This window comes from Pituophis catenifer, unplaced genomic scaffold (genome assembly GCF_029215685.1).
Source record: "Pituophis catenifer annectens isolate HBS135680 unplaced genomic scaffold, rPitCat1.0.hap2 SCAF_6, whole genome shotgun sequence".
NCBI lineage: Eukaryota > Metazoa > Chordata > Lepidosauria > Squamata > Colubridae > Pituophis > Pituophis catenifer.
In genome coordinates this window covers 37072182-37094974 of record NW_027256886.1, presented here as the reverse complement: position 1 = coordinate 37094974, position 22793 = coordinate 37072182, and positions in this window count along the sequence as shown.

The following is a 22793-nucleotide window of genomic DNA, read 5'->3' as shown; positions in this document are numbered from 1 at the left end:
AGATAACCTGGCTTCATGCCATGTAAGGCTTTAAAAGACAAACCAGCAATGTGAATTGAACTCAGAAGCAAACTGGTAACCAATGCAGTTTATTGAACAGAGGTGTAACGTGTCCTTCCAGGAACACACAAAACTGCCCATACAACTTCATTTACACATGGAATTATATGTACATTTTTTGTAAAACACAAAATATACAGATTTTGTAAAATACAGGAGTAGATATTATATGTGGAAGGTACAAATATATAACAAACAATGTTGTTTCAAGGTCTGTGATTAAAAATTAGTGATGTCTGGGAAAAAGTAACTGGGTACATCAAATAGTTGCATAACAGTCACTCAATAGTGTAATGGGCTACATATACATTTAATAAATAAATAAGTTTTGCAACAGTTGAAACTTCAGGACACTCTTCAAGGCTGTCCCATGTAGAGTAATCCATACCTGAAAGCCCTGGAAAGGACAGCAGGGTGGAGTAGGGTGAAAATCTTTGACTTGTTTGCATTTTATAATCCTATCCATGACCTTTATTTTAGTCCTAGGTCTTATGACTGTGTAAATCCTTTGAATAAGATGCTTCAGATTGCACAGGTGCAAGTATAAAGGACACCTGGTTAACCCAAAGGTGCTTTTTTCAGGAGGCAACTGGACATTCTTGTTTTTTCTTTGAAGACGTTTCACTTCTAATCCAAGAAGCTTCTTCAGTTCTGACTGGATGGTGGGGAATGGAAGGATTTATATTAGTTGCAGACAGGTGGTCATTGACAGAGAATCTCCATAGACTTCTTACACCTGGTTAAAGAGCAGCAATGTTTTTCAAACTTGTGCAACTATTCCAGATTCTGCTGGCAGTTCTCATCATATGTGTACATATACATATTGCATACACCTGCATGTGTATCAGTACCAACTACCAAAGCAGCAATGTAAGCCTAGACAAAGACATTTTAATAATTTGAAATATGCTCTTATGCCTTCCAAAGCACTTCTTTCAAAGGATTTGCACATTAATTGTCATGTTTCTGAGATAATTATTGCTGATATTGTTTGATCAAAGCACTCCACAAAGAGGTAACATGATTTGAGGATTTTTAAAATGAAGCAGATAAAAGATTTCTCAGATGAAGGAAACTAAATAAAAAAATCTCTGACTGTCCTAAGAGTACAGTTAGTTTACCATAAAGTAAATTCTTAAGACTAAGGAATGATAGTCTCAAAGGTCCAAGGCCGGACCTGGGTAGAACTGAAGCAATCACACTCAGGAACCATCAAGCCAACAAAACTTTTATTCAGGCCAAAAACTCAGTACTCAATGAGTTTGATGCAAAGTCTGGTGTTAAGTGTAAAGTCACTTTACACCAGTAAAGTGACTTTAGTAGTTAGCTACCGACTCAGTTGAACCGGTAGTTTAAAAAGTTACTGGTTCAGTGGAACCGGTAGTTAAAAAAGCTACTGGTTTGTCCGAACCAGTATTTCCAATGATCAGCTATGCTGCGTGGTTTAGCTTCACTAGAAAGCAGGAAATCCTGCTTTCTAGCGAAGCTAAATCATGTGGCACAACTGTTTCGCCCCCTAGCTGGTCCAGAATGCGGCCGCGCAAGTGATAATGGGGGCGACTCATCGCTCCCATGTAACACCCCTCTTGCACGAGCTGCACTGGCTCCCGGTGGTCTTCTGGGTACGCTTCAAGGTGTTGGTTACCACCTTTAAAGCGCTCCATGGCTTAGGACCTGGTTACTTACAAGACCGCATTCTGCCACTGTTTTCCTCCCACCGACCGACACACTCCCACAGAGAGGGCCTCCTCAGGGTGCCGTCAGCCAAACAATGTCAACTGGCGACCCCCAGGGGGAGAACCTTCTCTGTGGGGGCTCCTGCCCTATGGAATGAATTGCCCCCGGACATACAAAGGGTCCCCGACCTCCGCGCTTCCATTGTGCTCTGAAGACCCTATTATTTCAGCAAGCCGGTCTGACGGGATAAATGATTTTAAATTGGGTTTTAAAAGTGGTTTAAAATGGTTTTAATTGGAAGTTTTAATTTTGGCCAAAGATTGAATTGTTTTAATATGTTTTTTTAAATTTTGTTTTGTATGTTGTTTTATCATGGCTGTTCACCACCCTGAGTCCTCCGGGAGAAGGGTGGTATACAAATATAATAAAAACTAAAAAAAAAAAAAAAAACTAAACTACTTACCCAGTGAAGTCTTCTTTTTCCAAGCAAAAGCTGTGTTTGGGGCACTCTGTGTATGTGCATACAGCGTGTTTTTGGCACGCACCCTGCATGCGCAGGCAGCAAACCAGTGGTGATCTGAGAAGAATTTCACCACTGGTTTGACAGATAGGTTATATTGATTGTTTCATTGTAATCCATTGTGATTATACAGCAAAAGGAATCAAAGCTTCATCTCCTTCCCACAAATCCAGAAATATAAGGATCCATGAAACTAGCCATTGTCAGTCTCTAAATTAACTTAAGGATAACTCCAATATTAAATTTTTCAACACAATGGAGTTAGTGCCGATCAACCACAGGTCACACATTAATTAGAGGAATAATGCCTCTTCTAGTAGCCTATGTTCAGCACCCTGAGTTGAGATGATAGTTCCATACGCTCTGAAGGAGGTGGTCGTCCATCCTAGCAGTGGTGGGTTTCAAAAATTTTTACTGTAGGCTCTGTGGGTGTGGCTTGATGGGAGTGGCTTGGTGAGCATGGAAGGATAAGGATACTGTAAAATTTCCATTCCCACCCGACTCCAGGGAAAAGTTACTGCAAAATCCCCACTTTCTCCCGATCAGCTGGGACTTGGGAGGCAGAGAATATATGGGGGTGGGGCCAGTCAGAATTTTTACTACTGGTTCTCCGAACTACTCAAAATTTCTGCTACCGGTTCTTCAGAACTGGTCAGAACCTGCTGAAACCCACCTCTGCATCCTAGCCCTCCTATCCATTCCAGAAGAAGCCATCGCTTTTAAACCACTTTTGTCTTGTCTCCAACCTTCACTTTCTAAGAAGGTTTTTGTGAAAGTGGTCTTCCTACAGCTGCAACAAACTCTGGAGAAAGTACAATGTGTGGAACCTTTTCAGTTGGATTACATCCCTGGATACAGGAACAAAATGACATTGATTGTGCTTGTGAATAACATCTAGCAAGAAGACAGTGATGTAATGTTTATCAATAGATAGTTTGGCAGGAGGAGATGGTGTGCCCATCCTTGCTCTTCATGACCTCTCTGCAGCCTCCAGTACCATTGATCACTGTATTTTGATTGGTTTGAGGATGTGCTATTTCTCCTCCTTCCTTCATGGTCAGTTCCAGTCAGTATTGATAACAGAAAGAGGTCTAGCTCACAGCCATTGCTTTACAGTGTATGTCTCAGGGTTCAAGACTTTCATCACTCATATTTAACATCTACATGAAGCAGCTGGGTGATGTCATTCAGCAGCATGGGATGAGGTATTATCAATATGCTGTTGATACTATGCCTTACTTTTCTTCCCCTAGCTGACCAAATGATGCAGTGGAGGTTCTGCCTTGCTGTCTAAATATTATGGGGGTCTGGATAGGGAACAGCAGGCTTCATTTGTACCTTAGCAAGATGAAGGAGTTTGTGTTTTAGGGTCCCTATTGCAGGTGGGCTTGCTCCAGTGGTGAAATCTAAAAATTTTTGCTACCGGTTCTGTGGGCATAGCTTGGTGGGCGTAGCTTGGTGGTCATGTGACTGGGTGGGCATGGCCAACGTGATGTCATTCACTGTTAGAGCCAGGAGCCAGGAGCCAGGAGCTGCACATTCTGAAGCACATTCTGCCCTTCTGAAGCCCCCAATGCTTGAGTTTTCCTCCACCATCTGACTTCATTGCCCAAGTGAACCTCGGAGCTTTCTCTTGCCCCGCTCTCCATCCTGGAGGGCCGCACATCCCCTGGCCAATCCTCCATACAACCCCCCTGCTGTTTCTGCAAGGGTAGAGCCCCCCACCCCCACAGGGCGATCCAAAGAGGGGAGGGGAATGCTTCAGAAAAGGCTGCCATCCACCTGTGCCAGCTCCACGGCACATGTGCGCATGTGCAGCAGCCCTGGAACATCCGCAGCCTGCCTGCCCTCCCGGAGCACAGCCATGCTGCCACCATTTGCTTTCTTCCTTCTCCTGCCACGAAATGAAAGCAAACGGCGACAGGGTTACTTCGGGAGGTTGCTTCGGGCATGCGGACATCTGCAGCCAGGCAGAGGGTGGCGAAAGTGGCAGTGGTGGCCACTTCCATGCACAGTGCACAGAGGTGCCAAAGGTAGACAAGGCGGCCCTGGCGCGCCTGTTGCTGCGGAGGCACGGCGATCACTCAGTCAGGGCGGCCTTGGCAGGGACTGCATATACCTCTCCACCATGCCATGTTCTGTTCTGGCCGGCCATGTGACTACAAGTGCGGTGACCTGCTTTTGGAAAGATGAAGGACTACATGCGCTGGCCCACCTGGGTAAGTACCGCTGCCCAAGCCTGAGGGAAAGCACTGTGGGCTCCATGGTGGCGCAGCTGGCTTGGTCCTCTCCCCGCATGGGGGGCTGCTGCCCCAGTGGCGGCTTCCACCCTTTTCATTCCACTTCTTCGCTGCCGCGGCTGAGTCTCCTTCCCCCGGAGCACTGAACTCTGTGGGCCGAGTTCCTGGAGTGGCTTCGGGAGGCAGGTGGCCTGGTGGGAATCCAGTGGGGTGCTTTGGAGCTCCAAGCCCCATGGAGTCGGCACGGAAGCATGGATGGAAGGCGGACTTTTCTGCAACATCCCCCCCCTCTTTGGATCACCCTGCAGGGGGGTTTCTGTCTTTGCAGAAACGGGGCATGGTGAGTGAGCAGCAACTGGGGCCAGCCAGTGGTCGCTACTGGTTTGGCAACCCAATCTACATGTCCACTATCGGTTCTCCTGAACTGGTCCGAACCGGTAGCATTTCACCCCTGGTTTGCTCTACCCTAAACAGAAGCAGTGCATGACTTGGTGGTCTTTCTGGACTTATGGCTCCTGATTAAAGAACAGTGTCAGGAGTGTATCTGCATGAACTTGGTGACTCTGCTTATGAAAACACATATCTTAGACATGGGCAAATTTCAAGGGCAAGCTGCAGCTGAAAGTTGCAGCTGTTGCAAAATTACAGTACAGGCAATTATGAATGCACCTTCTTGTGCACCTTGCACCTTTGTTTCATGAGCTCTATGTTGTTGTTTTTTAATTTGATTTATATGCCGCCCTTCTCCGGAGACTCAGAGAGGCTTACAATGTTAGTGTGTTTCATGGTTTAAGGCCAGGTTATTTGGGGGCTACGTCTCCTTGGTTGTTTCGATCTGATCCCACATGAGAGGCATCCTGAGGGTTTTGCCAATCAATATTATCTTAGAGAACCCAGGTACTATGTCTCTTCAGTTGCTATGTCTGCTCTATGAGCTACTGTTCCTTCTGAGATTAGATTGGCCTCTGCCTCCTGGCTTTGGGTCTTAAGACATGGGTGTGTTCCCAGGCATGGGAAGGTAAGTTAGAATCTGTAGTATAGTTATTATTTATTAGATTTTAAAAAGCTAGAATCCTTAATGTTTGATATGATTAGAACTGGTGATGTCCAAGTTCACAACCCTACTTCACACACAACACACACACACACACACACGGCTTTTAATCCAAGCTACCTTGCATGGTTATCATGAGTTAGAAAACAGAGATATACAACCATCCATTTTCCTTAGAATGGTGAAATATGAATATAACCTAATGAAAAAAATGGGAAGATAATACACATTTCTATAACAGTAAATTCAGCAGGCTGCAACTGCACTTCCCTCCTCCATCTCTGAACTATTTCTCCCTAGGAAATCAGATAGTGATTTAATAATTCATTTTCCCAAAGATTGTCCTCTGGAGAAAGAATAGCCTGACGTTGGTGATGCAATTCAGCAGCAAGAAATGCAGCCGGAGGGTGGAAATGGAATATTTGGTTAGCATTCTGACAAGCCATGAATCAAAAGTAAGTGAAATTGCTCTGGGGCCTCTTGGCCTGTCAGTTGACAGCCCCTGTTTGGTAAGCCTCAGGTTCTGTAATTCGGTGCTCTGCTGGCGGAGGGTACAAAAACTAAGGGTGTGATGTGCAAATTGATGGATATTTAATCATCAATGCATATTGGCTGCTAGCCACAGATTAAGACTGGCTGTTTTCTTTCTTAGCTAGCACGGGCAGCAGGTTTACTTAGGCATTCTTGATGGATTTTTCCCAGTTGTCATGCTAGTGGAGTGCCTCTCCCTTTCACAAGTCACCCAACACTTTTTCTTCCTCAGACACTAATTGATTCTCCTCCATCTGAGCTTATACAAGTTATACAAGGAGCGGTGAAAATTGGATATGGCTGAAAATTCTGAATCAGGTTTTCCTCTGAATTGTATAGCTAGGAAGAAAGACATATGGGATACATTAATCTGTTCAAATGTTACTGTTCATCCTCAGAAAAAGAAAAGGAGAATTCATGCTTACTATAGGTGACTGAATGCTGGATGAAAAGGGGCCTCTGGGCCTCATCTGGAAAGTCTCTTCTCATGTTGTTAGAGAGAAAATCATCCAACAGGACTGGGGGGGGGGTCTATGTCAATCTTCTGTTGCTTATTTATTTATTAGGTATATACCCTTCAGGAGCTCAGAGTACTGTTCATAGTCCTCTACCCACTTTTACCTGTACCAACATTCCCATGAAGCAGCCTGACTGAAAGAGGTTGGTCAAAGTTACACAATCTCTCCAGTACAACACCTTAATCACTATGTCACATTGGTCCATCAGGCAGGAAGAACAATTGAGTCATAGATGCTAGGAGTGGCAGGAGGACATCAGTTCTCAGCTAACCTTCCCATGCTCCTGATCTGTCACCAGTCACCAACATTAAGTTATCTCTTCATTGAAAATCTTTAAAATTTAAAAACTGAGAGTTGCTTTTTGTGAGATGGGTGGCTATACATATTTGATAAATAAATAATAAATAAAATGGCTTTTAAATATATTTCTGGATTAAACCTTAATTTTAAAGGGTAGTTATCTCATAAACCCACACTTTGAAGAACTGCTTTCCTTGAAGCATGTTTTCCCACAGATTTTCTGCATCAGTGAGAATAAGGGATAGAAATGGTCATACTGGAAATTATCATCTGCAAGATGGATTCTGGTTATGAGGATGTTAGTATATTAGACTTTAGCATTCTGGAGAGATGTCTGTACATAAGTATGGTGGGTCTCCAGGGCACATTAATGCAGTACACCATAATTTTTCAGAGGTCAGCCTAATAAAAATATTCATAGAAACAGGGACAACAGATTGCTGTATTTGCTATATTTATTGTATACTCTCTAAAGAGAATGTTAACCATTGAATTAAATCCTACACAAGCAAAGTTTCAAGATCTCTAATTATAGTCTCAGGACTGTGCATATGTGTTGGATTATTTCATATATTTATATTTTGACACCTTTCTTGAAAAAAATTAATCTCAAATTCTTTTATTCTGGACTTGGGGTATCATTTAAAATTCAAGATTCTCCCACTTTGAATGTAAGTGGTTTCTATCTTCCATTTCTTCAGCAATATTAAAATGACACTTGATAAGGTGTGTATGTTTTTTTTTTTATTTTACAAAAACTAATGCAAATTTGAATAAAGGGAATTTCATTTTGGGATGGAATGCTCTTTTGTTGGTGTTTCTCTAGGTCAGTCTTTTCAAACTGGAACTTCCTAGATCCATTGAGATTACAAATGCCAGAATTTGTAGCAAGCAACTGCAAATTTAGGAAGATGGCAGTAAGACAAAGGTAGGGCTACCAATCTAGGATGCAAAAATCTGAACAAGTACTAAATGGCAGCAGAGAGTTTGTTTTCTGTGTGTCTTTGCTGCTATCTAGTATTCAAGCAGATTTCTGCAACCAAGATATGGTAATCCTAGCCAACCACAACACTTCCTTGGAGGATGTTTAAACATTGGTATTTAACAATTGCAGAACAAACTCCTAAATTGACAATATGTTATTATGCAATTATTTTTCTAGGCTTTGGACAGTAGTTTGAGCAAATCCACAAGCAATATAAAAATTCAGGAACAAAATCACATGATAAGTTACCCATTTAGATCCCAGATTGAATAGAAAGAGCTAGGCTGCTTGTATCTTTCCCACTGACATCAGTCTTAAAGACCATAATTGACTTTGGGATTATTCCTAGGGCTGAACCATTTCTAGTATTATGAAGATATTACCTCTCTTGCTAAACATGGAAGGAAATCACGTGTGTGTGTGTGTGTGTGTGTGTGTGTGTGTGTATGAAAATATGTACATATGTATGTATTTTCATTGTCATCATTACTCTGAATCAATGCAATGCAGGTTGAAACTTCTTCATTGATAGTTATGAATTATAATATACCATGACGGTGGGTGGTAAATAGATTATTATTTTTTACTTCTCGGTCTAAGTCTGAGAGAAAGTGATTGTACCTAAGAAAAGGCTAGAACCTGAGTCTCCTCAATCCTAATCCTACACTTTATCCATTATATCACACAGGCACACATTTTCAATACATTTTTTCCCAGAACTATGAGTAGTGTAGTGTGGTTAATAGTTAGCTTTTCTGTGGAGAGACTTAACTGAAACTTGAGGCATGGCCTCCTTGCATTGCAATGCTAAAAGTTTTGTTTTCTGACAAAGGCATGCTGGCATGTTACCATCTGCTGTGCCCTGTTCCTTACACATCAAGACTCTGCGGTCAGCTCCCAGCAGAAAGTTAAGACTGAGGTAAACCAGTATTTGAAAACAAGGGGGACTCTCTCCATCCTAATTAGCAGCAGGTTGAGAAGTGCAGCAGTGTGGGTGAAAGGTTATTTTCCCAAAGGCTTTGCTCAGGATTCCAAACACCCACTTAATTCAAGCAGCTTAGCACACAAAGTCAGACTAGAGCAATTGTGCTGTTTGAATTTCCCTAAGGATGGTTTTAACAGTACAACTGGTAGAGAAAGATTATTGCAAGAGCTTTTTTATTCTGCCACCTTGGAGCAAGAGAAGGTAGAATACAAATTGCTCCAGAAGTGTTTCTTCTTTGTGCTTCTTGCATTACAAAGCAATGTCACAGTTTTATACATTTATTAGGACATATTAAAGCATTTAAAAAAAATAAAATTCATCAATAGTTTCTTTAATATTTTATGACATTATTCCAGAACAGTTTTTCCACGATCTGGATTTTACCCAGATCAGGTTTTACTTGAGTCCATCATTGATTATACCTTCACCAAAAAGAAATATAATCATTTTTTAAAATCTGAACTAGCCCAATCTCTTCCTCATATAAGGGAAATGAGATTACTACTCTGAATCACAGATTCATAGCATATCAGTGAGAAGAATTTAGGCTTCGTTCTAAAGTTATATTCACTTGGTTCCAGGAATCAAATCACCAAAATTCTTGAATGGTCCATCAATATTCATGGATGGTCAACCTGGCTTTTGGAAGGGATTGTTCTCTTGTACTTGGAGTTGGGTGTTCCTTTGGGTGGGTGTGAGGAGATTGATAGTTGCTTAACTCACAATGAGAGTACAGGCCAGATGAGGAAGTTCCCAGCATTAGTGGGAGAGCACGTTCATATTAAACTGGAGAAATTAGAACAGGTGTGGGCAATTAATTTTCCCAATGGTCATATGGAGAAACTGGGGCTTCTGTGGAAGGCCAAACCACTAGGGCTATGAAGGTGTGTAGGCATGCACGCACATACATACATAAATTGAAAAAAAGATAACAAACAAAATTCTAAGGTTTGGCTGAACCAAGCTTAGTTTATATGAACTAAGTGCACTAGGTCATTAGATCTCTAACTGATGTGCCATAATATCACAACCTGGAAAGCTATCCTTTGGCATCGTATCTTAATATTCATGGCTATAATCTGACATGAAACACATTTGCTTGGAAGCAAATCTTCTGCACCAGTAAGGCTTAAACCAGGATAGTTGATGATATATAATTGCAGCCTTAAATGTTAAAGACTGCAGAAGGAATTATAGAATGACAATTCTGGCAGCTCTCACAATAGACATTAACAAGACATCTCTAAAAGGTAAGAAATGTTTGAGGAACACCTTTCTGAAATACAGATAACTCCTACTCTTGTCAATTTTAAACGACTCTGGATGACTTATATTCAAAGCTGCTTTTAACTAATGCCTGTAATGCTCTGTTTTAGGGTTCTGTTTTACTACTGCTGTTTCTATGGGATGTTATAAGCTGCTTATAAATTATTATACAAAGTGTTTTATGATATGTTAATTTGCTAATGTGGCACAGTGTAAATCTATATGTGTCTATAAAAATTAAATCCCATTGGTTGGAGCTGGGGGTAAACTTACTATAAGGGGGTGAGTAGAGTTTTCTTTTCAGCTAACATTACAAAGACTATATGTCTGAGTCGGGATACAGTTTGGTGAATAAATAATTTCTTTTTAAAGCATTTACTTCATATTTTTCCTTTTAAAAAATCAATGTAGCTACTAATTTAAGCATATGTTTTGTTTTGAATATTTTCAGTTGGGGCCGTATGAAACTTTTGCAGGCGATTTGACTGAATCGTATGCTTTTAAATTACCTTAGAACAATTTGAAGATGGTTTGGGGTTCTGATGGATTTCTTTCTACTTCCTAGCTTTCGAGAGTTTCAAACTTCATTGCAGCTTTCCTTCTATATAAAAGAAAACCAGACAAAGTGGTAAGGAATGAACAGTGTGATGGGTTTTCTCTGAGTAGCTGCTAATGACTTTCATTACATCCACAAACCCCACCTGGGAAAGTGCTCCTCTATTTCTCACTCTTCTGATAGAATTTGTTTGGACAGATTCAATTGGAATAAGTGGAAAGAAAGTCTAAATTTATTTTGCTACTCTGTTTTGATCTAGTTTGCTATTTCCTGTGACTTTCTCTACCTTTGCCCAAATCCATACACTTTTATTTTTACATTTCCTTAACTTTTAGTCTATATATCTGATCTGTAATAATGATCCTGTTGGAATCTGGACTCAATCTCTTCAATCTTTTTCATACTTCATATTACCCCACTTCATTAGAAAAGAAAGAAAACTGCTTAATTTTCTTTCCCCTGTCTGGTGTTGTGCACTAACCTGGAATCCAAAATGAGGCACATGGAATTAGCCAGTTCTCTGAACTGGTAAAAAACTTAACAACCAGCTCGCCCGAACCGGTGCAAACTGGCTGCAACCCACCTCTGTATATGATTGTAATAGAATATTTGCTGTTGTACATTTTATGAAATGGACCCTGTCTTTATATAGTTGTGGATTATTTAAACAACAAAGAAAACATACAGTTTTCACATTGTTAAAACAATAAAGGCACAGATTCAAGAAGAGGCCAACCTGGTTGATGAGTCATTCCAAACAACCTGCCAGTTTAGAAAAGTAAATAATCAGAGAGTGGTGAACTTTTCAATTTTTATTGAAAGTTTACTTATGTTTTTATTTTTAAATTGTAATTCAAAGTTTTCTGAATTAATTCAAAGGAACTCTTTGGTTGGCTCTTGCTGGACAATTTGAAGAATACTACAGAAGTCTGTTTCTCACCTTCTAAATGTTTCTGCTATTTTTATCCATTTCTTTTTCTGTTTTTTGACTTGTTTTGTTTTGTTTTTGCTTAAAAGGCATTAATGCAGGCATTTTGATACTTCTTTTCTATAGCCTATAGCTGTATTTTGATTTAATTCAAACTTAATGGGGTTGTTTTCAAATCTGAAATCAAGTAAAATGGTGCTTTCTTTAAATCTTGAAATTAAATAAGATATTGGTTTATACACATGCCTATTTTTAATTCCATTTAACAATTCCTTTTATAATTTTTATCATTTTGTTTATTTTGATATTCAACATCATGCCAAGGTAGATAGAGAATAAGATTAAATTTTAAATGAATATGAACTATTAATTATTATGATATGATGTCCATTGTTTTCATTGGAAGGTATTTACACCAAGAGTTCCTTAGTGTGCCTGCTGTCTTTAGCCTAATTTTGACATTTGTACATTTATTTTATATCATTATTTTTCTTTTCTCAACAAACTCTGATGTAGTGCTATCCAGACAAACCTGTGCAATAAATCATTTTACCACCAAGCAAACAGAATCAATGTTATCCCATTCAGGAGGACTTCACAAAAACAGATACTGAACCATGGTAAATTCAAACACACATACAGACACACACTCACACACACACACACACACACACAGCACAAGAAGGAAATATTTCTGATTATTAATGAGCTCCCATCTTAGCCTTTTCCTATTTACTCTTTCCAATGGGAACATTTCCCCCCCTAAGGCAACAATTAAACTTCCATCAATTCAACTGGCTAATATAAATCCTGTTTATTGTGATTGTTTCTCTGGATGCTGGGCATAAAACAAAAGGAAAATCAATATGATGGGCCTGTCTTGATGACTATGCTTTTGACTGTTCCTTTTGTTGCTAGATGAGACTGTTGTACGATTGCTGTATATTAATGCATTGGTGTTGTCCCATTAACAGAACATGGGATTTCTGGAATTTGCTGGGTCTTTCTTTCTCTCCCTTGATCAATATTTGATGAGGGTAATTTCAAAGACTTATTTAGTATGATCTCCACATAAGGAGTCCTTCAGAGTATTTATCACATTGGAAGGATAATTACATTCAAATCCTGAGACACTGTTGCTAGGTTACTGCCGCTTGCCATTCCTTCAGCTTTTGTGTATTCAGAATTCCATCCCCCTCCCGCTCGCTCCTCCTCTTTTCCACAGATTCTTTCAAAATTTGGCTGAAAGGCGAGACGAAAAGGAGGCAGTAGCCTTAGACTTAAAAGCCAAAATATCCTTTTAATGGACAATATAGGGTGATTAGTGCCTCCAAAAGATCATAGCTGTCCACACTGGATAACTTCAATTTCTAAGGAAAGAATCCAATTTGTAGGTGAAGAGCTATTGAATGATGTTGTTTGAGATAGATTAGGGAAGTCGCCAAGTAATAAAAAGGACCTATTGCCCCTTGCTTAACCTTTCAGAATGTTTCATTGGGGAAAAAATAGCACCATACATTCAGATGCCACTTAGATAGCTTTCAAGATCCCTCCTCACTTCTGTCTGGAGAGGGAAAATCCCTGAACCAGTCATAGTAATAAAACCAGCAATCAAACCTCAGGAACAATGCAGACAGCCTTGGCTGGATTCATACATTAAACTAAGACATGTGGTTTGGTTGGTTTTGGTTTACCATGTGTTAGGTTAGTCACTTGTGGCTTATTCAACTAATTATGGCATAACATGGTATGTCAGCCCAATTTTTGCCTTCAGTGTTTTTGAATGACCTGACAATCTCCTTTATGAATCAAGCACTTGTCAGAAAAATGTCAGCCTATCTGAGAATATTACAATATAATTAGATCAAATTGATCCATGGTCTTATCGTATTTTCTCTCAAACTACAAATTTAATCTATATTGTGTCACATTGTCAAACAACTCTGTTACAGCATTAAAAGAAGTATGAAATATGATATATAACTAAATTACAATTACTTTAGGAAGTACATATTCAAATGCTTCATATGGAGGTGATTTATAAGTACTACATACCACAATATCCATAGGGCCACTGTGTTTTTTGTGTCAAGATTAATCTACATCCATCCATCTAAACTTCACAGTAAAAATAATTCCAGTGAGTAAAAAGGAAGCACCCTAGAATTAAGGAGAATTTTCCTGACAGTTAGAACAATTAATCAGTGGAACAACTTGCCTCCAGAAGTTGTGAATGCTCCAACACTGGAAGTTTGTAAGAAGATGTTGGATAACCATTTGTCTGAAGTGGTGTAGGGTTTCCTGCCTAGGCAGGGTGTTGAACTAGAAGACCTCCAAGGTCCCTTCCAACTCTGTTATGCTGTTATATATTAGAGAATGATTTCAAGAAAGAAGGTGGGGTGAAAGCATTCACATATTGATTGCAAACTCCAATCCTATTTCCATTTTCAATTGGGTTTATGACATTCTATACATAGCCAGCACTGCAGTGCTGATTGGCAAACCACAGTGTATAGGGCTGTAATCTTCATCATGCCTGATTATGATACGTATTAATGGGCTAAAATCTTCTAGGATAGAGAAAAAGTACAGATTTATTTTATCAACACCAATGAACAATGGACAATGAATAGATGCTGGAGAGCTCTGAAAAACATAAACAAGGTAACCCAGTAGGGTAGAAGAAGATGGCACTTTTTCAACTCCAAAAATGTTGTTTTCTGCTAACTTTCAGCATAATATTAGTTCTCAAGTGACTTTCTCATAGGCTTGAAAAGTTTTGTGATATACACCATTTTATCCATATTTATTTTCCCCTGGGGCTGCCAACTGCTATTCATTGCAAATTGTTAAGTAGCTTAATACTTAACAAGGTACCAATCCTGTATATGTTATGGGATTTAATTTCATGCAATATTTGGATAAATGCTTGCCCACAGATGGAAACACTGAACTGCAGGTTTTATGTTACTTCTTGCATGTTAGGTGTCTTTTCACCATTTACCATGTTTCAATATGTTTAGGGCTATTTTTATGCATAAAAAACATTATTTGGGATGCAAATAGTTTACCAGAGGTGGTTTAGACTTAAAGCAAAATGATATCTCCTTATATAAATTGCAGTATGCATAATGTCATCAGTGTGCTGATCTTGCTAAATAAAATCTTGTGTTTTTTAGCTCAGATAAAATGAGAAAGACATTGTAGTTTTACTGCTGCTTTCCTCCAAATGGCTGCCCTCCAAATGCATTTAATTCCAACTCCCATAATCCCTAGCCAGCTTAGCTAATGACTGCTATTCCACATGATATATATCCATTAGTCCACCTTTAAATAATCTTACTTCATTATATCACAAGATTATTCTATATTATTCTTGAGGACAGCAATATATATGAAATTTTAATTACAATGCTTCATAATCTAAATATTATGGCCTCTGTTGGTTAGGATAATCAAGAAAAATAACAATCCATCTGAAAGACAGGATGGAGGCTTTTCAGAAAACATTTCCAGGAAATATTATTTTATTCAGAAGGTGCAGAAGAGAAGCCACCTGCCTTTTGTTCTCTTTAGGGTTTTAAATAATAAGACGCATGGTACAGTAGGGAGTGTTATCACTAATCCCCACAGTCAAGTTTAAAATGAGCTTACAAACTGCAGCAGGCACTGTGGGAACAGCAATTATGTTAACAGCAGCAGCTACCAAAAAAGAAAAGAAACGAAAAAATGCTCAGGTATGAATTCCTGAAGTAATATGGAGGGCAAACGTGACTGCTGTCAATTTGCAACAGGAAAAAAAAGACACCTTCCCCTCCCCTATTCATGCACAGTCTTACATGCCTTTGTACATAAACCGAGCCAGGAGAGAACGGGTTCAGATTGAATCTATTAGTTTACTTTCCAAATCAATCCTTTTTCTCTCAGTCTAATTTCCTCACATCCAGTTGAGATAGAACACCCATTGGCATTCATCATATACAAACACGATGGAAGGATTTGGGGTCAACGGTTCAGTGAACACTGAAGGGAAACTGTCACTGGTTGGCTATGCAGGAAAAATAGCTTTTATTTTCTTTTGTTGCTTGGCTTGCTCATATTTGGAGCTTTGTGGTCTGCTTCCAAGCAAAGGGATTCCACTGGAAAGGAAATAGGCTATTCTATTACAGTAATTGTCTTGCTTACATTGCATAAAAGAACCCTGAAACAGATGTCTTGCACTCTGCTTTTGCACCAAGGATAATTGTTCTTGTAGAAATGCTCACTTATGTAAGAAGTGGTCAGGCTGTCTGTACCTTTATAGGAGGGAAACTCGATTTCATTGAGGGCCACCTCAGGATTGTGTTTGACCTTGGGGGGCTGGGTGGGCGTGGCCAGGGTGGGCATGGCCAGCTTGATGTCACTTGTGTCAGGGGCACCTGTGTTGGTCCGAGCACTCTGCCAATGAAAATGGGGCTCCCAATCTCCGTTTTCAGCTGGAAATGCCTCCTGCAACCCTCTGCCAGTGAAAATGGAGCTCAAAAGGGCCCTCCCGAACTCTGTTTTTGCTGGCAGAAGGTTCCAGGAGGCTGGGGTGTCCCAGCCAAAAATGGAGATCGGGAGCCCATTTTCACTTTTATATCACTGTCAAAAGAAGTACGTGTTGTTACCAGAAGCCCAGTTCTACTCAAGGAAGTCTTTTCTTTGCCAGGGGTGTTAAACTGGCGGCCTGAGTGCCGGATGCATCACGCAGAGACTACGCCCACCCGAGCTCTGCAGAGGGAAAAAAAGTAGCTGTACAATGGATCAGTGGTGGGTTGCCCCCTGTTCAGACTGGTTCTATAGAACCGGTAGTAAAACTGGCGGGTGGCTCTGCCCACTGACCCCGACATCATCAGGAAGCTTCTGCACATGTGCAGAAGCGTGTGTGAGCGAGTGAAGCAAACGCGCGTGCGTGGCCCCATTGAGAACCGGTAGTAACCACCCCTGCAATGGATCATGGCAAAAACCACATAGGTGGAAGTACTTTTAGTCAGAATACAGTCACAGAGACCAATAGATTTTGATCTCATCAATTTCAGTGTGCTGATTCTAAGTTAGAACCAATCATCCCAATATAAGGATGGAGAGAGCTGGGCATTTCAGATTACTTGATTTCCAATGTGTCCAGTTTTAAATTCATTATGTCTATTGCTACACGTGGAATTTTAAGAAACCTGTATAAAAGCTTTCTTTTAAAAAATCAGTGTGCTTTTCTGGTGGACGTGCATGCTAACATATTGTTCTATACATTTTACCAAATGTGCACATCATTACAAGTAATTTTCTATAATGTAATGGTGTACTTCTAAAACATTCTTCTTGTTAATATATGAATTTGTACAGTTATCTCTACTGTAAACTTTGTGCTTATGATTTTGCATGGAGAATTCTGAAACAATGAAACACTGAAAGAAAATAATCAGTTAACCTAATACTTTGGAAAGTGTAAATTTAACAAGTTCTTCTGAGAATGCACAATGAATAAAATTTTCTACTTCTCCAAATCCAATACCGCCAGTTAACCTGCAGTAAGAATTGAACTAGAAGGCATTTCAATCATGTTGAAAAGTAAATAGATGCATATTTCTTGGCTACACAGTATAAAAAGGTTCTGTTTTGACTTCTGGACACAATAGTGTGATGGATGCTGTTTATCATCTGAGAGAATGAGAACACTACAAGACAAGAGCATGGCCAATAATTCAATTTATAGCAGAGGCTTGTCAAGATTTGATCTGATGTTTAACTCTTCTGTTTGCAAACTCCTAGATTTCATTATTGCAAAAGATTTGCAGATATAGACTCTCTTCCTGTTGCCTGGAAAGTATTTGTAATCATGCCTGCATTCTGTAACTTGTTTTGCTTGCTTATAAAACAAGACATGCAATGTGGAAATTAAGAAATAAATTTTAGCGAAGACTTCTGCTAAAACAATTAAGTTTTGTTTTTGTTTTAAAATAGATCTTGTTAATTTCATTCCAAAAACCTTAATGTTGTACTCTTACGAACCCATTGAGTTTTGATATAATAGACTTTGGCTATTATGTACCTCAGCACCCATGAGGTCAAGCTAAAATGATTAATAGCTAAAGTTTGTAGGACATGCAGTGAAAATGTATCAAATACACATGACCTATCCTTGATTTAGATGGCATGAATCTCCTTTATTAATACAGTAGGTCTCAGAACTAAATGAAGTTACATCACCCGCACAAAATGTAGATAGCCTAAATACAACAGGAGTATGCTTACCTAGTCAAAGACATTCCATTCAATAATGAGAGTTTAACTTTTCTTAGCAACCACACACAAGAAGATGATTGTCAGCTCAACATATGTATCAATGGTTCATATTAACATAATATGAAAATAAATAAATGCAGGCATTTATGTGCTTATGCATAGAACTAAAGGGACACACTCACAAACTCCATATCCAACCTCTCATGAGTACAGCTGCTTCAAATGTCTTTCTGCTTCCGCTATGAAGTATTTCAGGGGAACACAAGAAAATCCATGTAAACATGCTTAAAACTCTGCCATGCTTAAAACACTAAAATAGCAATTACACATCCCCTCAAATAGTTCTACAATCTCCTTTCAGATATTCATGCAATAAAAGCAAGTGATTATTTTTAAAATCGACACATATGCAGGGACATTAAAAGCGGGGCCTGTGTGTATGCTTTCCCCCCATCAGCTGCACATAAACTCATTTGCATATTATGAGTCTTGATAATCTTACCGTAAGGAAACTAGTATGGGTTTCACACTAAAATACAGATGGTACATATTTTGAAAGTACCATCAGCTTTTAGAGTGTGACAACATAACCTGTTAAAGAAGTTGCAGTTATATTCAACTGGATTTGACTGGATTTAATCCTGTTTAATTTTCCTTTTTCCTATGATATAGCATGTTGGGTAAACTGAGTTTATTTGATTCAATGTATTCCACACCTCTAGAAACTAGATTAATTCCATAACTAATTTACAATGCAGCGTGAACTCAACCTAGAAATCACCACAGGAAGTCCTAAATCTCCCAGGAACAGAATGTTTCTTCTATATGCTAGTGACAAAAATTGAAGTCCATTTCTCTGCCATCTGAATAGCAGTGGTAAAGTCAATAAATTATCGTTCTAATGGGCTCGTAATGATAGCCAAGTTCTCATCTATTATGTGCTTCCAGCAACAACACACTGAAGGACCAAGCTATTGTCTTGACAGCATCATATATTTTATAACTCCATTTGGCTGCATAATGTGATTGTAGAATATCAGAAAGGAGGAGAGATAGGAAATTCTGAACAAGTAACTACATAAAGAAACTGAATCTGCGTAGTCTATCTTATGTCAGACCAATTTCAGAAAACTGTTATTTGTTGTCATATGCAATAAAACCCTCTTCTGTCATATATAGGAAATGGTTTTATGGTGCATAACCTTTTGAGTTGCCTTGAACTTAAAACAGGTTTAAGCCCTAACTTTGAACAAGTTTTTCTACTCAAACATAAAAGAGCCTTGATAGTACAAGGGTTTAGTGCACCCTGTTATTAACACAGCTGCCTGCAATTTCTGCTGGTTCGAATCTCTCCAAGGCTCAAGGTTGACTCAGCCTTCCATCCTTTCTAAGGTAGGTGAAATGAGGACCCAGTTTGTGGGGGCAATAAGCTGACTTTGTATAAAATATACAAAAGAATGAAGGCTATTGCTTAAAGCATTGTAAGCCGCCCTGAGTCTCCGGAGAAGGGCGGCATATAAATCAAATTTAAAAAAAAATAAAAAAAAAATCAGCCAATTATTACAGAAGGATTCTGTTCCAGTTGGAAAACAGCTCCATATTTCTATCAGCATTGATTTCAAGCTGGGGCTAGTTATTTTTAGATTAGCTGTATATGAAATTTCAGTGAAAGTAGTATTTTGCTTTGCAACATTTAGGAAACATGGAAAATGTAGGCAGCAAATTTTACACATTAGCAATAACTATTGAATTCAAAGCAACCATTACATTTTGCTTTCCCCAACAGAATATATTTAGTTTAGAATGTCTTTGGGGAACCTTCCAGTTCAAGAGAGTCATTCCAAAATAAAATTAAAAACTAACAAACAGCACTTTCCAATTTTGCCAACAAGAAGTAAAACAAAGATAATACAATATATTCCCCCATTCCCTTCTTTCTTTCCACAGCCTGAAGATTTCCAAGAAATAGTTAACATCATTACTTGATGGCCTGACAAAGTGATCTGATTCTTGCCTTCAGCAGGGGAATCAGGGATCTGAGAAGGAAGGGGAGGCTCTAGCACAGGGGTGTCACTTGCGACCCATGGGCCGGATGTGCCATGCACTGGCCATGCCCACCCCCAGTTTAGAGAAGGGGAAAAGTCACGATACATCAGGTGACACAAATTTTACACCCCTCCTCTAGTATCACACCCCTCTTTCTCACCAGTTCCCCATTGGAGGGTCTCAAGGAGGGGTTTTCAAGTCATCTTGATCCCCTGGATATATGACCCCACATATATGTGGGGTCATATATGCTTTATCCTGAGGAATCTGTGAATGGAAAATGTGTCCCCAGGAGGCTGCAATACTTGCCAAAGTATTATAGAAGATCAAATGTTGTTCTTATATCACTGATAATAGATGGAGGATTTGATGTCCAGCACTTCCAGATTCCACCCCCTCCAGTGCCTGGGCCATCTAGCTTTGGTCACTATAAGAGGTTTGCTGCCTATAGCTGATCATTCAGTCCAGTGGGTCTGATCATGCCATCTGGGGGAAATCACAATATGAAGTTGAGATTGTTGTTGGTGGATTCCTTTCTTATTCGTCATAATTGGAAATATCCTTTGAAGAATTGTGGTATGTTAAGAGGAATGAATGATTGTCCATATTTTTTCAATACCAGTGCAGATCCTCCAATCTTAGTTACCTAGATGTTTGCAGCCCAGATGAATGGTAGCCTCACCTAACAGCTGAACCATATGACTGAAACTAGAATCATGATATCTATTCATGATCCTGGTTTCATAATGTTTGTCTATAGAATAGGGGAGATAAAATATTTTTCCAATGCTTTCCCAGTTTGAGAGTATTAAAAAAAATGATTGTAATAAAGAAAGTGAACCAATAAAATGCAAGGCTAAAACAGCATTTTAATAATGGAATTTAGCCTCCCACAAAACAAAAACCAAAACATTTAGGGAGGCAAATCAAAAGCTGACTAATTTTCAAAAGTTTAAAGCTTACTTTTGCTTATGAAACTCTCACATTTCCTGGCCCCAAAGCCCTGCAAAAAAATGCACAAATTGCTATGTGAACAGATTTAAACCAAGCAGCCATTAGTATAACAGGCAAGAAGTGGGTGGTACTTGAAAGCACCCGGTGTAGGAAGGCGAGAGATGGGATCAACTGAAATAATCTCCTTCAATTAATTATAATGTACCTAGAGCTCACAGGCATTCTTCATTTTGTTACAGGCAATTTTGAGGTAGGTCTCTGTCATTTCTATTTAAGAGAGATAAATCGAAGCTAAATAGCAGAGCAGCTATCCCCAATCTGGCATCTTCCCAATATTATGGGCTGGATGCTAGTTGGGAATTCTGAGTTATGTAATTCCAATACATTTAAAGGTTCCAACTCTGGGATTTGGCTAAAAATGGTGCGTATGTTTAGGTGTACTCTGTATCTTTTTCATGCCCTCCCTATCCTATTATCACATCTCAGTAACGGAAGAAATCAGAGTGTAAAGTAGAAGCAGAATACTCTGGTATCTTTTGGATCAGTTAGCATTCAGGCTTGGCTAACTCCAGTTGATATTAAAACTTAATTAGCTATGGTGCAATGCTATAACCATTACTTCACATGAGGGAATCTATGGTAGCAAGGATAGATTAAAGTCTGAAAGGTCTGCCTGGAATTTAAAGAATTATTTCAGTTGATATGCTTTTACTAATTATATACTATGGTAGTTATAAGAAAGAAAGGAAAGCACCCTGCACAAGTATACAAATTTGCAGCCACAACCTGCATTATAAATCTAGTTGCTGAAAAAGTGTCTCCATCACCAGAAAATGGGCTTGGTTCCTATAACAACCTTTTCTATGTTCAATTTAGTCTCATTTTACTTTTTTTTTTGTTCCATTTTTCTTCATTTCCTTATTTTATAGTGGTTTTTCCCCTTTTTTGCCTTTAAATGTAACTTCTCCAACCTGTTTCCTTTTGGATATTTTGATTTACAATTTACATTATCTCAGCTAATAGAGCTGTTACTCAAGAATGATGGAAATTTCAGTCCTAAACATCTGGAAGAGACCAGCTTTAGGAATACTACCATTAATCTCTTTACATTCTTTTATATTCTATTTTTTAAAAATTCAAATCTCTTTATTCCAATCAATTTTAATACTCTTATCCTTAAATTTATCATATTTATTCTTTAATTCAAAGATCTGGGGGGGGTGTATGATATGCTTGTTGGTGTAGAAATGATGAGGAATCACACTAAAATTAATTTCTCCTTAGAATTTTAAAAATATATAGAAATAAGGGTCAGTCATGGTGCAGACTTAATTAAACGTATCTGCTTCCAGGTTGCTTAGTAACCTGGTGGACAAAAATACATCAAATCAAATATAAGTTTTGTTATTAAAGTGAGTGAGATATGGTGTGCTGCTATCATTATGCAACAACCCAACCCCAATCTGCTTCAACAAGACCCTTACAATTATTGCTTTTATGCTTTGGAATGTCTCCCACTTTGCTTCTAATCCAGATAAAATTTGCCAAGTTCTGAACTGACTCAGTTTAGATTTATTTAGATAGTCTGCTATCAGTATTATGAACATGAGTTCCCACTTATCTGTACTGCAATTTCAAAAGGAGCCAGTACCTAACTGCTAAACAGAACATTGTTTAGTTGCATAGTTATGAACAGATCTTAAGATAAGAGATATTATTACATCGGATCAGGGGGACGGATTCATAGCAGCCTTCTCCCTTCCACTATTCTTTTTCTAAGAGTTAAGATCAAGCACATGTGATGGATGTTACCTTGAGGAATGCTGGCCTATTGAATGGATTCAGCTTTTTGACATACAATAGCAATTTGGTCAAGTCCAACTATTACAATTAGATAAAATCACATCCT